This window comes from Delphinapterus leucas, chromosome 14, assembly GCF_059928025.1.
Source record: "Delphinapterus leucas isolate spDelLeu-1000000601 "Yukka" chromosome 14, BTC_Dleu_Yukka2, whole genome shotgun sequence".
Lineage (NCBI taxonomy): Eukaryota > Metazoa > Chordata > Mammalia > Artiodactyla > Monodontidae > Delphinapterus > Delphinapterus leucas.
In genome coordinates this window covers 73,440,143-73,456,948 of record NC_143142.1, presented here as the reverse complement: position 1 = coordinate 73,456,948, position 16,806 = coordinate 73,440,143, and the positions used below count along the sequence as shown (strand labels likewise).

Here is a 16,806-nt window from a genome sequence, read left to right as displayed (position 1 = left end):
CATGGCTCACGGGCCCAGCCGCTCCGCGGCATGTGGGATCTCTCCGGACCGGGGCACGAACCCGTGTCCCCTGCATCGGCAGGTGGACTCTCAACCACTGTGCCACCATGGAAGCCCCCTGATAAGATATTTTATCTCACACATTTTGTATGTTTGAATTTATGATCACATTTTCAGAGCTGTAAAAAGTTAAAAATAATGAAAATGACATTTAGGTGAACATTTGCAGAACCTCAGAATCAGCCTTGGGAGCAAAGTTTAAAAGCCATAGGTTTGAATTATCTCCTTTATACCCACCAAGAAACAAGCCAAAAATGCAAATGTAACCAATGATCTAGCCAGCAATTAACATCTAGCAACTACCTATTGGAGGAGGACAATCTGTCACAACCCCAACTCAAGATCTACCACGTGAACAAGAGGCCTGGTCAACAACCTTTCCCTTCCCTGCTGCCAGGCTTCCCAAACCAACCCGATGTGCCCAGAGTATACGACCCCAGCCAAGCGCGCCCACCCCCAGGAACCGAGCTCTTGACACTCAGCCTAGAGCCTGCCTTTCTCTGCTGCCTCAGGGATCACGCCAGAATTACCATCCTCTATTTTATTTATTGCTTCTGTTTTCACCGAAGCATTTTTTTCTTTCCCCTTCTTAATGCTCCTTCCCCTCCCCCACTGGAGGGAACCCACAGGATCCAGTGCTCAAATCCAAGCCCCCAGGGCAAAGTGGGCCCAGAGATGCCAAGGCTAACATGCTTCCCTTTCAACAGCCAAGTCCCTTTTCTTCTCCTCGTCTAGTGTTCTTACCCAGACCTGCCATAAATTCCCCCTTATGACCTGGCTGCACGTCTGCCAAGCAAAAAGCCGAGGGTAGTACAGCCAACCTGGAGCCTGGCACTAAGAAATAAATCCTCTCCAGGGAAAAAAAACCAATTCTCTCTACACAGAAATGTTTAATAAACAGCAGGACGTGGTCTACTCCAGCAAAATGCCTGAGCACAGTGATATCAGAATTGGTGACCGTGGACACCCAACACATTCCAACAATTCTGCAGCCAGCGCCCAGCCCTATACACAGTTCAAACCAAAGACGTTGTTCATTACATCGTGGGGCCTTCCTTAATCACTTAAGTCTGAAATCCTTCTCAAGCCATCTTAAGGGGGAAAAAGATTTTTTTTTGTATTTTTTCTAGTAAGCATTTTATCATTAATAATAATATAATCAACCACATTTGTACAGCACGTTAGCATCGCCAGAGCTCTTAAAGTTACCTCATTTATTCCTCACAGAAAGTCTAATGCAGGTACTGTCATTTAACAAATAAGGAAGTGGGTTCAGAAAAGTGACATGACCAGGGGTCACAGAAACTGTCAGCAGCAGAAAAAGGGCCTTAGGGCTTCCCTGGTGGTACAGTGGTTAAGAATCTGCCTGCCAATGCAGGGGACACGGGTTCGAGCCCTGGTCCGGGAAGATCCCACATGTCGCAGAGCAACTAAGCCTGTGCACCACAACTACTGAGCCCACGTGCCACAACTACCGAAGCCAGGCGCCTCGAGCCCGTGCTCCACGACAAGAGAAGCCACCACAGCGTGAGGCCCGCGCGCAACAACGAAGACCCAACGCAGCCAAAAATAAATAAATAAATAGATTTATAAAATAAATAAATAAATAAAGGTCCTGTCCTCACCGGTTCCATCCTTCTCGAGATGAGGTCCCTCTGCCCCACAGTCTGGGGCAGGGAATGGGTGAGGGGTGTGGCCCAAGGCTGCTGAGGCTGCAGTGACAGAAACGCTGACGGTCATCAGCAGCCCCCATAACGTGTAGGTGATTCAGGCCCCGGCAAGGGGAGGGGCTGACACGACTGCCAGGCTGTGGTTTCCCTCGAAATGAGGACTTGCACACGGTCGTGCTCGGGATGGTTAATTTGGGCTTTGTATCTTTTCAAATTACTCAAGAACCATGAAATGCTTTGCATGTCAAATCTGTTTTTTGGTCTGAGGGTGTGTTTGTGTGTGTGGTCGCAGGCACACGTGTGTGTGCAGTGGTTAATCACAGGACACGGAGAAAAATCCACCAAAGTGCGCAGGTGTGCTTTGTAACAGACGTCATTTGTTGTGATTTTAAACATAGCAACAGATTTTGCTTTAGAGCAAACTGAGCTAAATTACATGTAACATGAATCAAATTACTATGGAAACTAAATTGATCCCACTTACTGAGCACCTGCTACAGAAAAAAACAAAAACAAAAACACTTCAGCAACTGCTATGACCACAAGGGCCTACAGGACAAGGTAAATGAAATTTTTCTGGACCCTGAAATTCACCAGCAATTCAGAGGGGAGAAAATTGAGACTGTCATCCTATATTAAACCATTCTTCATTACTTGGAAGAAGTCCTTCACCACCCACCTCCTAAACTAGATTTTAACAAATAACTGGATCTTGGTGCAGGGCCTAGGCTAAGAATGCTTCTCTTAGTGCAACTTCTAGAAACGTGATGGATTTCTTTAAACTATACATCTTTTTCCCTTCAAGTTGAATAACTCCATTCCTGATAGCAAAACACCCACTCTCCCCACTCCTTTGGGCCACTGCAGTTGTTTCTCAGCTGTCTAAGCAAGTGCATCCCTGAGCTATTTGGTCTGCCCATCGTGTGCGAGGCTGCCCTCCTCCAGCTTCCGGGGAAACAGCTGTCCAAGCACTCCATCACCCCACGCCCCGCCGAGCTCACCTACAGAAGGCGGCTCTGACAAACAAGCAAGGTTTAAATTCCCCACGACTGAATATTAAGTAAGGACCCTGTCTCTTTTGGTTATCTACTGCTAACAAACCACCCTGAAATTTAGGGTCTAAAACCCACCAGAGCCATTTAGATGGGGACTGGGGCTGGAACGTCCAAGGCTTCACTCACCTGTTGGGCACTCTGGTGGGGATGGCAGAAAGCCGGAACTTTTCTATATGTGGCTAACTGAAGCTTCTTTACACGGCAGCCGGATCCTGAAGGCACACACTCCCACAAAGGCAGGAAGCGAAAGCTGCCAGGGCTTTCAAAGACTAAATGTAGAAGGACCCCAGCCTCACTGCCACCGCATTCACAGGGCCAGCCTGGATTCAAGGGCACGGGAATACACGCTACCTCTTTTTTTTTTTTTTGCATTACGCGGGCCTCTCACTGTTGTGGCCTCTCCCGTCGCGGAGCACAGGCTCCGGGCGCGCAGGCTCAGCGGCCATGGCTCACAGGCCCAGCCGCTCGGCGGCATGTGGGATCTTCCCGGACCGGGGCACGAACCCGCGTCCCCTGCATCGGCAGGCGGCTTCTCAACCACTGCGCCACCAGGGAAGCCCTACACACTACCTCTTGATGGGGGAGGGATGAAAACATCTGCAGCCAGCCTTGCTCCGCCACGCTGTCTTCCCATGTTCACTCTAAGAAGGATATGCTGATATAATCTCTATGGTCTTAGGGCCAGACCTAAAATCTGTGCTTTAAAGTCACACAGCCTACCTACCATTTTGGTCTGAAACAGAGCACCGTGCAAGGAGCTCACTGAACGGATACATACGTTAGCCCAACTTGTTACGAGGTCACAAAGCCCTGTCTGCAACACCCAACTGTCAACGACCACACAGCGTCTGATGAACCAAAACCAAACAAAACCAGCTTACGCTTCTCTGTCAAACATTTCAAAAGTGAAGATGGAATCTAAAGACACGTAAGGAAACCTTTACGTCCTCACACATTCCTGTCTGTCCTGTCTTTATATCTCAGCAGAGGCAAAATATGTGACACAGAATTTTGAAAAGGAAACAAAAAGTGCCTTCCGGGGGATGCGGGGGAGGGATGGAGTGGGAGGCTGGGGTCAGCAGATGCACACTATTATATGCAGAATGGATACACAACAAGGTCCTGCTGTATAGCACAGGGAACTATAGTCAATATCCTGTGATCAGCCACAACGGCAAAGAATAGGGAAAAGAATGTATACACACGTATAACTGAATCCCTCTGCTGTACGGCAGAAATTAACACAACACCGCAAATCAACTATACTTCAGTAAAAAAAAATTTTTTTTAAAGGTGCCTTCCTATCATCTGTGAGAGGAACAACTGGAGGGAGGGACCCTTCATAAATCTCAAAGGTGATATTAGAAGCTGATTGTTTTTCCTCTAGAAAATCAGATGCTTTGTACTTTTAAAAATAGTGGCTTTATTTTCCTAGGCTCCAGGGAAGCTGGGTTAATTCAAGTTTTGTATCTACCAAGGTGCCTCCATGTGATTTACAGACAGGACATATTCTCTGATGTGAAAGACCAGGGGTCCTGGCATGTCTTGCGACTCCCCCTGGGCCAGTACCCCCTTCATTCTCTACACTCCAGCCTCATCATGATCCCTTAGTTCCTCCAATGCACCCAACTCCCTTCCCCATGCAGGACCTCCGTGTGCACGGGCGCAAGGTTCCTTCCTCCTGGACTCCCTTCCATCCACGCAGCCCACACCTCACACATCAGGCCTCGGTCACAGCTGGCTCTTGAGAGGGGGTTCTCCTGATCGCCCTTCTTCAAGGAGGCCTCCCTATTACTCTCTCTGTCTCAGACTCCTGTTTACGTCCTTTGGCATATTTATGGAAATAACTACTTAGTAGTGTCTCTTTACTATTTATAATAACCACAGCAGCTAGAACATAAGCCTCCCAGAGCAGTGGCCATGTCTCTCTTATTCAACACTTGCATCTCTAGAACAGCACCTGGAATGTTAAAGGAATTCAGAAGGGTCACTTATCCTTGCTGACCTTCATGTTCATAAAGGAAGCAGCAGCAGGTAAATCACACAACCTCTCTGGAGTTAATTATTTTTTTGTTAAAGCAGGGGAGGCTGCATTAAATAATATTAATTTCCTGCCAGCGTTACCACTGAACTGTAGCTTATTCCACAGCTGTCACCGAGAGACTTGGGCTTAGTAAATAAACAGCTACTATTTCATCAGTAAAGATTTGTTTTCTAGTCTCTAATTTCCAATAAATTTAACATTGCAAAACCTTAACACGAATAAAATGTCTGGGGTGAAAAACTATCCATGATATTATGTTAGACTTTAAGTATCTTAAAGGCATATAAGAAAAGTCTAATATATGCAAAAAATATCAGAAGTAATGAAGTTGTTGTATCTTTCATACGTTTGGAATTTCTCTTCTGCACCAGGGATGATGTCCAATCTATAACAAACCACAGTCCTAGGTTTGAAGTTGTAATTTGCTGACAATCTCATTTCAAGCACATCCAAAATTAGCAACTAATTCTTTAACACATACTTATTAATAGAGTCCTGAAATTCACAGATTAGATTAGAGAGAAGCACACTCGGTGTGAAGCGTGGAAAATACACAAAAAGAAAAATAAAGACTGATTTTAATTATTACCAAACAAACATGGTAACCAATGAGGGAAACTACTCAATTCCTACATATTTATTCTGCTCAACAGCAACACAGTTAATGTGTGCAACTACGTAACTGTTGATAAAACCACTGGTCTGTAATCAACTGTACATTTTGGTTTATAATTTGGTTTTCATAATTTACAGATCTAAAGGGTAACTTTTAAATTATGACAACTCTGTCTGGGTTTAATGAGAATCAGAAAGAACTCTTCCAGAAGTACCTCTAGGGGAAAGGTAGCCACTGTCATAAAGTGATCTTGGTTTGGCCTTTAAAAAAGAGAATAAATCACTTTGCTATACACCAGAAAGTAACACAACACTGTAAATTAACTACACTTCAATTAAAAAAAAAAAAAAAAGGCAAATAAACCACTAGAGCCCTGAAAGTCCTTTTAACTTAAAGTCTAAAGTTGGCTGACACCTGGTAGTTTAGTGAATCATAAAATCTTTTTTTAAGAATACTTTTTATTGATTTTTTTCATAGTTCTTCCATACAGTCCAGTAGAAAATTCATTAACTCTAAAAGAATAAGGACAAGACCCAGGCAGCAATAATAATTAAGATGAACCACAAACGTGTTTGCCGATATAAATTCAGCTGACAGGTTTGCTGGGTATCCAATCCTTAAACATCTGTGAAGAACTTTCATCTTCTTCAGAGGGAATAATAATAGAAACACCTAACACTGATTAACCACTAAGTGCCAGGAACTATGCTAAACAGCTGGCATAGATTCTATCCCACTGAATTCTTAAACTTAAACCTTAAAATACTCTATCTGATTCCAGACATGCTCCAAGGACAAAGAAGAATAAAACAGGCAAAGGGATTGGGGAGAAAGACAAAAGACAGACCACGTGCCCTTTATTCAAAAAGAACGACTCAAATCCTTACTCTCAGTCCATTTAGTCTCAGTTCATAAACAATCCTAACAAACGTCCCTAAACACCTTCTAAGTCCTTAGCAGGTAAGAGGGAGGCGGGCTGCTATACTCACAGCTCTAAGAAGTGGTAACTGACGAGCAAGAGAGATGAGAAATCAACAATAAGCAGCAAACCCATCTCAGAGATGATGGACGTCTTGAGAACTTTAACGACGAAGCAAAGTGTATTACATACCTTATTCAGCCCTGATAGCAACATTAATAAAACATTTCCATAAAGAATGACTAGATCATACGATAATCCATGGCTGTGAGGGTAACAGTGAGTCCAAAAAAAAAACCCACTGAGATATGCTTAGAATGTTCTACTTAAGGCATGAAAAGGAGTAAGAGAATCATGGGAACCACCCCTGGACAGTTCGCTTGTAAAAGACCCTTAAGACGTAGCCGGACTGTAGCAGGGAGAAGGGCGGTTCCGGCATCAAGCCGCCTGGTACTGAAGTTCTGCTACCCTCTTCCCGTGTGTCTCTGGACAAGCCACACACTTTCCTGTTTAAAAAAATGAGACACTGGCCCAGGTAACCTTTAAAGTCCTTTGCACTTCTGCTTTTAAACACTACAGGGAAGTGTGCACCTATTACCACTTCTCTGAAATTCATGAAAGTCTGACGCCCGGTCAACACTTTCAAGAAGCGGAGCTTTCAAAAGCCACAAAAATGCGCTCAGTTAATATTTACAGAAGGAAGATAACTTTTGTTACCTGGAGAAAAGTCATATTTGCAGGTAAGATACAACAGGACAGACCGGTCTTGCCGGTCTACAATTAGAATCCCACTTTCACTTGCTTCTTGCAGTTGGAAACTGAGGAGAAAACTATTGCTTTCATTTCTAAGCTATTTTGGGAGAGAAGTTTTTCTCCATATACATGGCAAATATCTAACTGGAACACTCTGTTGCTCTTAACATAGGTATTGCACAGCCTCCTTTGCACGGAAACTTACCTTGTGGGCTGAGCCACAGAAGAACACCCCACCTCCAGAAAGAGCCACCGCAGGAACAAACAAAAGTGAAAGAACATGTGAGAATAAACGTGCTCAATCAGTATTTACACCAGGGGTTACTGACCAACTCAAAGCCCAGGTTCAGGCTGTCACTAGCATTAACTGCTTAAACTAGATGTTCTCAACCCCGACGGCGCGTCAGAGTTACTGGGGTGCCGCTCTCCCCCGAACAGTCAATCCACTCCTAGCCAAGGGGTCCTTGAATGAGCCGAGCAATCAGAATCAGTGAGATTCTCCGTACCCAGTCTGCGTCATCCCTGGCAGATTCCATTCCATTAAGAGTCAACCGATTAATAAGCAGAAAGAGCAATACATTAAAATAAAATTAAAAATCTGATAACCAGTGGCTTAATCCTTCCTGCTGTACTGAACCATTTAAACCCCATTCTGAATGCAGGGTGGGAAATAAAAAAGAGGCCTTCGATAGGCCTGGAAATGCTCGCAGGAACCTAGGATGATTTTTGAGAGTTGTGAAGCAATGACTTTTTAAACCTGTGTTAGACCCTCTATTCTGCAGATAAACACCATTTAGTCCTGCCCCGCCCTGCCCCCAATACAACCGACCTTCCCTGCCCCCCCTTCCCCCCACTTCAGGCAAATCTTCCTGCATCTGTTTTGCTTGGCAACACACACCAGCATTCCAACACAGGCCACCTGGCCACTGAGAGAAGATTGCAACATATTCGGCAAAATAAGAAACCTGTTCAAAAGGAAAAACTATCTGGAGGGAGGGTTCTGGGAGCAAAGATCAGCGGATCGCAGGGCTCCACTTAGTAAGGGAGGCACCTCTGAACCACTTCGCGTCCTGCCCTGACCCTTTCCTGGTTGTAACGTTGAGAGACTGTTCCCAGGCCCGCTCTCTCCAAGGAAACTTTACACTCTCCGAGGACTCCACTGGCTTCTCCAAATCCAGAACCTCTGCACAGGCCTTAGTAGGTCAGTTCAAAGAAACGAGGATAAATGGCTGTGGCCGCCTTCTGATGTCCACAGGAAGGACATCAGTACAAAGCACGACATCTGGTATTTCCCTCTGTCTCAATCCACATTATCAGGGAAATTGACAGTGGCTGAGACAAAGGAGCATCAATTTCCTTAGCAGTGACTTCAGAATTCTCTCCCCGTCTGGTGTCTTCTCCATGAACCGAGACTGTGACCGTGTTTCAAGGCCTCAGCCCGTCAAGGAAACACACGATGAACCAGAGGGCAAAACCAATGACCTCAGGAATCGGGGGAGAAGACGCAGAAGCCCCTGCTCCCGGACGCCACTTCTGAAGGGACTGCCTGTCTCTGAGGCTGAGGCTTGCAGAATAAATGAGCTATTTTAAAAGCTGCATATCTCCTTTGTAGCCCACACATTATTCATCAGTGGACAATATGCCTTATAATAAATGCAATCTGCAAATCAGAAGCAGACTCCCTGGTGCAAACCTGCAAAAATAAATCCACCCACATCCTGCCGTGACACAGGCTGCAGAAAGCATCTTGAAATAACACTTGCTTAAGGAGAATAAATGCTTCCCATTTCCTAGGCGCTGCAACATGAACATGACAGTCTAAGTACTAAGGTTTGACAGTCTAAGCATTGAGGTTAGACTAACTCCTGAGAAAAGTGATGACTGTTCCTAGGATCTGGAAGGATAAATGTGTGGAACAGGGAGGGACAAGAGCCAGGGCCAGGGCTTGGGCTCTGCCACCCTCTAAGGTGACATTTACGACTACTGTGACCTCGCTCCTCCGACTTTGCAGTCCCCGTACAGGAGCCAGCGTGGGCCATGACGATATAAATGGGATCACGTCCATCACTCCCGTGCTCACTGCCTGCCAGCCTCGCATCCTCACAGCAGCCTTCTCCCTCCGTGCCATACCCACTCCATCACCACTGGCTTCAAAGCCTACACATCCCATCCCACTGCGCCCATTTTAGCCACGTTCACCTCCATGCTGGACCTCCTACTCTCCCAGCAGGTGCTCAAAGAATAGCTCTGTGGAAGGCAGGCAGGCAGGCAAGGAAGGAATTCATTCAACTCCACATTTGATGCGAAAGAAAGGAATTATTCATGCCAATAACCATACCCCCAAATCCCTCAGCCACATTTCACATTAAAAAACAGTTGGTTGAAACCTGCTAATCATGATCAAGGAAATTCTTGGGCAAATATAGAAACCACATCACTGGTGGTTTCTACCTTCAGTCTTTCAAAATACGGTCCCTCCCACTGACCCACTAGGACAAATCCTAGTCATCTTTCCAGACCCGGTTCCAATCTTCCCTTTGCATGACATCACTCCTGTCCATCATGACCCATGGTATCCTGTCCTGTGTGTAAGCATGCCTTAATGTTGGAATATAAAAGGTTGGGAAACCTGGTTTGTATCAATAGAACTTTCTGTTCAGTGGACACGACGGCTCAGATGAGGCATGCGTATCCAGCAGAAGCATTGATTTCACGAGAACAGGCACCATGCAAGTGCTGACACCCAGCAAAGGCAGCGGGTGACAGGCTGCTGACAGCGCTTCACATGCTGTATATTCAAAAATAATTATTGCACACTTGTGAGATAAAAAGAATATTCTCTGTAAGTGTGAAAATAATGCCCTCCGTTTCCTCATCTTTAAACTGGAAAGGAATTGGGCTACATAATTCCTAAGGAAACTCACAGCTCTAAGTTTATGAATGTAAAATAAAAAATGGCTCCTGCATACATTCGTTGGAGAAGAGTGCCATACCGCAGAACACAGGAGCATCTCTTGCTAGTATAATTTCACCCTAGGGTGCAGGCAGGCCCTTAGGCAGGCTGGCTGTGTTTATATAAAACTATTTTCATTGCTTTGTCCTTTGCTGCAACATCTGGGCATCCTCACAATATATGCTAATGTGTAGAATATTACATCAGGATTTAAAAAAACAGTTTCTACTATGATAAGAGATTAAATAAACTTAAATATTAAAATTGCATTAAAATGGTTAAAGTTATACTACAATTTAGTATCTCTTTTTTTAAGTGGAAAAGCACAACTGGTAAGTACATAATGAATACATACTAAGCTTAAGGCACTTTTACTCATGAGAGAGAGAATATAGGCTGTTAGCATGCAGTGCTTAACTCAGCCTAACTCCTTAGGAAAGTTAAAGAAAGCTGTCAGTCCTACAACAGAACTCCCGGCCTGAAAAACTCCCCGCTTTGAAGAAGCACTAGGTTCTCTGGTTGGAGCTTAGTATACGTGTTTCAGTATTTCTCTTCCACCTCAACTCTTCTATTCAACTCAATTGGACCACAGCAGCTTTTTTGTCCTCCTTGAAGAGTCAAATACCCAGTCGTGTATTTTAAAAGAAAATGAAAAAAAAAAAAAAAACCTCAACAAGTATGATTATGAAGCTTTAAAAAGTCTCTCAAGGATGTGGATGAGTTATGACATATGTGGGTCATTAAATATATTTTAAAAGTCTGTCTGTTCTGGATTGACCCACAGAGTAGGAAAGAGAAACTAAATCTATCAAACTATTTGAATCATCAAATACGGAACGATAACGTTCCCTACCCCATCCCAGCCCCCAAGAAAGAGGTAAACAACATAAGAAAAGAGGACGGATTGAAAGCAGATTCCTCAGAGTTATTACATGAGGAAAGTAAATGCCACCTGACTTACCTTGATCTATAAAAATTAAGTCCCAAATTAAGTCCCAAAAGAAGGCTGTGTAAATTCTGAAAGGCAGATTTGCTTGGGGAAGCACTGCTCTTGTCCTCCCCGGAGGAATTTCCTCACTTTCTGCTTACCAAGTACAGGGAACAATACCCAACACTAAAATAAACACGGAGTTTTTCAAAGAATAGGTAGTTGGGGCAGCCACCTAAAGGAACCAATACAAAGTATTTGTAACATTAAGTGTGGCCACAACAGTCAACCCAGAGAAGGCAGGCAGGGTCCCTTCCAACTCAATTTATGTTACTTTGATCTCATTTTATGACCTCTCCCTTCACATGAAGCACTCTATTCAAAAGTGTCAGGACAGTCCTTGGTTCTAAAATGATCAGGGATTAAAAAGCAGCCTTCTTGAAATTCAATCTACTTCATCCTCCACCCTGAAAGCTAAACTTCCTGTTAAAACGTGGTGATGCCTAGAGACCACCGAGGTGTCAATCCAGGACACAGCACAAAACAGGCAGGACACTGACAACTTCATTCGGGCCCACTAATGCAGGCCACCTGTTTCACTGACTTACTTTCTTATATTCCCTCTGCATCCCCATTTGCCCAAGTAAGCTGTAGCACAAAAAAATAAATAAGTAAACAAGAGATTTAAAAAGGAAAACCCATTGGGAACATCATACATCCGTGATGCATACTGAGTCAAGATAATTTCTAAAAATCTTTCCATAATCTCCATCTACCCAGAAAACTCATCAAGCTCTTGCAATACATATTTTAGCTAATATTTTCAACACTCTATCCTTTTAGCCCTTTTTCATCTTTAAACTGGAGCTGGGTCTACATCGCGGGTGGACTCTCTCGTGTAGGACATGGAGTATTATGCTGCTGGGTATGAATCAAGGGAACTGGATGATCGCAGACAGGATACTAAACCTCTCAATAATCACCAGCCAATTCTGGATTGGGCTTCCCGAGCTTCTTTTGGCATTTAGAGTGGAAACTTAGATATTCTGGTATTCGAGCATTCAATCAACAGTTTCAACACCTTCCATGAATTTCCAGCTTTTTCCTCATTTTTGCAAATGTCTTGGTAGTATCATTAGGAGTTAAAAAAGGTCAGTATATTTAGGCATTAATCCATCTCACCAGTAATAATACGCAGTTAATTAAAAAATCTGCTTATAGACTACCATTTAGATTAGCCTCAATTAATTTTAAACTATCAACTATACAGAGACAGCCAAGATTTATTAAATTTAAGATAATTCTTACATGGAGTAAATTTCTTCTGGTATTGTGAACTTTTATGTAGAGATAACAATTTTCTTATTAGCACATGTTATAAAACTGTAGTTTTATTTCAGTGCCAGGGAACTCTGCTTCCAAGCTTAGCCAAGAGAAGCAGCTGCACCATTTATGAAAACCCTCTAAAAGTCAGTATCTAATAAGGCCTATTCCCAAATTCTGTCCTCATTTGCAAACCACATAACGTGAAAATTTTGTACAGATAACATTAGATTGCTGCTCAAAAGCCACAGCCCATAAGAAGGAAAAGTAAACAACTGGAAACATGGCATGGAAAAAAAATATATATATATGTGTGTGTGTGTGTATATATATAACCAAAATGGCATGGTAAACAAATAACGTGTCTGAAATGCCAGCAGAAACAACTATTTTTAAGTTTCAAAATTCAATAGCGCAAATACAACTAAAGGTCCTGTTCTACAACGCACAGCTCACGAATTAATTGAAGTCTTTTCAAGGACCGCATCGTCGCAGGGCAATGTTAAGGCTCTGTGATGCTGATTATCCGAGGGGCAAATACTCAGGAAAGATGAGATGACAGCAGAAAGGAGATCAAAGCCCGTTACTGAAGTAAACATTTCCAGGTATGCCTTAAATTCATGTTGCCTTGTGTCTAATAAATACCCTGTGATCAAAAACCGACTGTTCACAGTTAACCTAATTACCTTCCTTGGAGAATGATTTGTACATTACAGAGACTTGGGTAAGAAGGGAAAAAACAACATAACACCTCATTTAAACCTCACGGAAAACCTGTGAGTTGGACGTTTTTAGCCTCCTCTTTCACTGACGAGAGAGAACACACAGAGAGGGAGTCTTAACTCCCCCGGGACACGTCAGGAATCTGCACAGTGCAGTCCATTAGGCCAGTGCCCCAAGGCACCAAATGGAGTGGCCATCTCCAAAATTCTCAGCATTAAGACGTCACATCACAGAACGCATTAAACTGCATTTTGGCTACACAGGCTTCTGAACTGTGCAAAGATACACATATTTTTAAAATTCCTATTCTGTATATACGCAAAATGATAGAATGTGATACTGTCATGAGTTATCACACCGAATGATAGTATCACATACCTTGGTTGGAAACAGTAAAGTAACGCTATTTCACGTGATGGTTGGGAGTTGTCACCTGCAAGCCCTATGTGTTTGTGTGTATACAAACCTACTGATGTCATCACCTACACTTTTCAAAACATCTGTCTAAGTTGAAATTTCGAGTTCCAGAATATTGGAATGTGCCCGTACAGAACCACATTAAGAGAGATAGCCAAGAAGAAAAAGTTTACAGAATCCAATCAGAGGCCAAGTCAATGAAAGGAATACTAGCTTTTTTTATCCACCGCATTGTTGTGATGGTGCTTTTAAATAAAGGGGTGGTTTATACATATTTTCCTAGAGTTATTTTTTAAGGTAAAAAAGAGACAACAACTAATACTAATTTCCAAATTGTTCTGTATAGTCAAATCACCTTCTCTGAAAGAGATTCAAACTAAAATTCCCCCCCAAACAAAAATAGTTTGGGTATTCCTTTGTCGTTCAGTGAAATGGATTTTTAATCACAGAAGACTACCATGCTACTTCTGGGAAGTGTAAGTCCATGGAGAGGGCACGAGGAAAATTCAGAGAACCTGGGACGAAGGAAAGAAGGCACACTCCTTCCCTGTAGTGTATGTAATGGGTGTCAGAATACGTGTTTTTTGCCCCCGCCGTGGGCCCTTCTAACTCTGTTTACATTATGAATTTTGTATCAGCAAGAAACTGAGATAGTCCCAGAAACTTTCCAAGGACCCAGTGTAACGTGGGATTAGAAAACCGGCATGACAGCATGGTGAAAGGGGACACAAACGCCTGGTAAACAGTGATCCCACTTCCTCAAAATAACTGTCATGCAGTTAAGAAGCTCATAACCAAACCAAGGAACCCAAAAAACTAATTTAAGAAAATAACTAAATTATTCGTAAATGACCACTAAAATGCTACAAACTGAACTCATGAGTTGTAAGAATTCTGAAATATTACAGCTGATTATAACTATAACTCTAAAAAGCAATTCTACTTTACAGAGGTGTCAGACCAGGTAGAAAATCAATGATCACATGGGGTCCCAGGAATCTGATCAGCATTTTTTAGAATCACGTTGCATTTTAGATTTATTCACGACAGTCATGACAGGATGTTTGGGAGGCACAGACAGAGAAAATTTCTCAACAAGGTAACCTTGTAATAAAGTCTAAGGCATAGATCATGACATACGAACACATTCGCAAAAAGAATCTTGAACGGTTTTCTCCGAGAAAGATTTTTGACATCAGTCAAAAACCAGACTGTAATCGATTTTTCACGTAAACTAATAACGAAATGCCCTTCTGTACAAAGCAACAGATATTTGAAACGTCAGAAAAGCTTGGTGGCAGCCAGACTGTAGACGCCCAAGTGAATGTTTTCCCTCAAGATAAATAAGGCTGTGGCAGCTGCTGTCTACACTTACCACCCCTGCCCATATGAAACACGTACAAAGTGTGGAATGGAACAGACGGTTTTGTTATGAGACAAGTTTTGTTTTTGCTTCTTGAAGAAACAAGTTTTCTCTTAAAAGAAAACCAGCTTCCTACCAACCATTTACAAATTTCTGTAAGTGTACAAAAATACAAATATGAAAATAAAAACTACTGTGCACAAATGGAACTTACTTTCCAAGAAAAGCTCTTTATTCTAGAACTTGCATTTCCAAATTCGAAGAAATTTATTTTCCACTCTAATAGCCCTTGCAAGTTAGAATGGTCCTTGCGTGTAAATTGGTATGTTCTATTTGTTTTTTAATCTCATGAGAAACTTCAAGCCAAATGAGACTGGAATTATATAAACGCGTTTGTCCTCAACATCTAACTGAAAAACGATTTAAATTCTGATAACTGAACAGTTGTCAAAACTTTAGGAAATGCATTTCGTCAATCTTCATGTGGTAGGTGGTCCAAATTCAGCATGGAACTGTGCTGCCCATTGAAGCCTACACCTGTTGTGATGGTACTTTCTTGAGTTGAAGGATAGAAGCTATTATCAAAATTTTATTGAAATTTGTACCACTGTATAAAAACGGTATTGGTTCAGCCCAAGACAACGTGCTCAGATATTTCCTAATAGAAGGGCTAGAGATAATAAAAGGGTCTATAGAAGGGAAAAGAAAAAGGAACAGTTATATAACACCAAGAAAAATATAATATTTGCATTTAGCTCCTGATTACGCTTTCAAAATGGTGAAAACCAATGATGGAGCAGTGATAAAACTTACTCAAGTGGCGCAAAATATTTCTCAACACAAAAGGCGATACGATTCCACAGTCATACTCAGTCATCCACTTTGGAAAGTCACCATTCACAACTGAAACCCAAACAAAAAGTCTCCTAGACATTTCATTGTTGTATCCTCAAAACCAGCAATCACAGGAAATTCAAGGAAAAAAATCCAATTCAAAATATAAGGAGCTTGTCCTTTAAAAAAAAGCACTCAGTGGCTAGTGACTACTAGTAAAAGAAAGCTAACTGATGAAACTTTTCATCCCACGACAAACGATGAAAGCTGCAGTCATCATTTGCCGTGGTGGAGTTAGCAGCTGTCTTTCTGTGCTCCATTTCACTGAAAGGGAGACAGCAAGAACACAGGAGCAATAAAGGCCAAAATCTGTTGCAGGGCGTCTGTTTCCACAGCTGGAGACAGGGCACTTACTATTCTATATACAGCAGTCCAGCTTAGACACTCAAGTGGGCCGTGTTAAATTGCAGGGCTGTGCAATCTGACCATTAACAAGTCCCCAATCAGTTTCGCCTTGCCTTGGCCCATAAGCCAATCTGCTTCAAAAACACATTTCCTCCTGTCCCATGAGTGTGACTATGCTTGTTCAGTATTACTTAATGGGACAAAAAACCAAAGACAATACATTATATAACAAGGGCTGGCCCCCTACAGCTAAAGGCCATTAGGAAGAACTGGTCCAACTTGACATAACACTCAATTATTAAGAAACTAGACAAGTTTAGCATGAGATTCTCTCACCTTCATTAGAACTGATTATTTTTTAAAGGCGTGTGTTGTCACAGGCTGTATCTGCAAGCAGTTTTTAAATGCATTTCCAACGTCAACACGTTGGGGCACTGCAGATTAATTTAAAAGTAATACATTTAAAAAATTCTTTTATTCAGAAGGGATGAAAGGGGGGAAGGGGTTGTCTGGATTTTTCAAAACAGAGTTTTTCGACTTTGAGGATATTTGCTAAAACGCTAATTAGTTTCATGGACCTCTACCAAAGGTTGGACCACAAATCATGGTCCCAGAAGCCGGCCAAACATTAAGTTACACTGACCCGAAACAGGGAAACTCCCAGGAGGGAGGAGGATGGAGTTTATTTTAATTACACTGGAGAATAAGCTTGCTGGGCTTGAATCAGTCCCTACCGACCGGCC

At 42.6% G+C, this 16,806-nt stretch overlaps 1 protein-coding gene across 1 annotated transcript in view; it reads right to left on the bottom strand.

Annotated features, from left to right (window-relative positions):
- Window positions 1-16,806, bottom strand: part of NEDD4L (NEDD4 like E3 ubiquitin protein ligase) — a 338,877-nt gene that overhangs the window by 119,332 nt on the left and 202,739 nt on the right. The gene's annotated exons all lie outside the window — the stretch shown is intronic.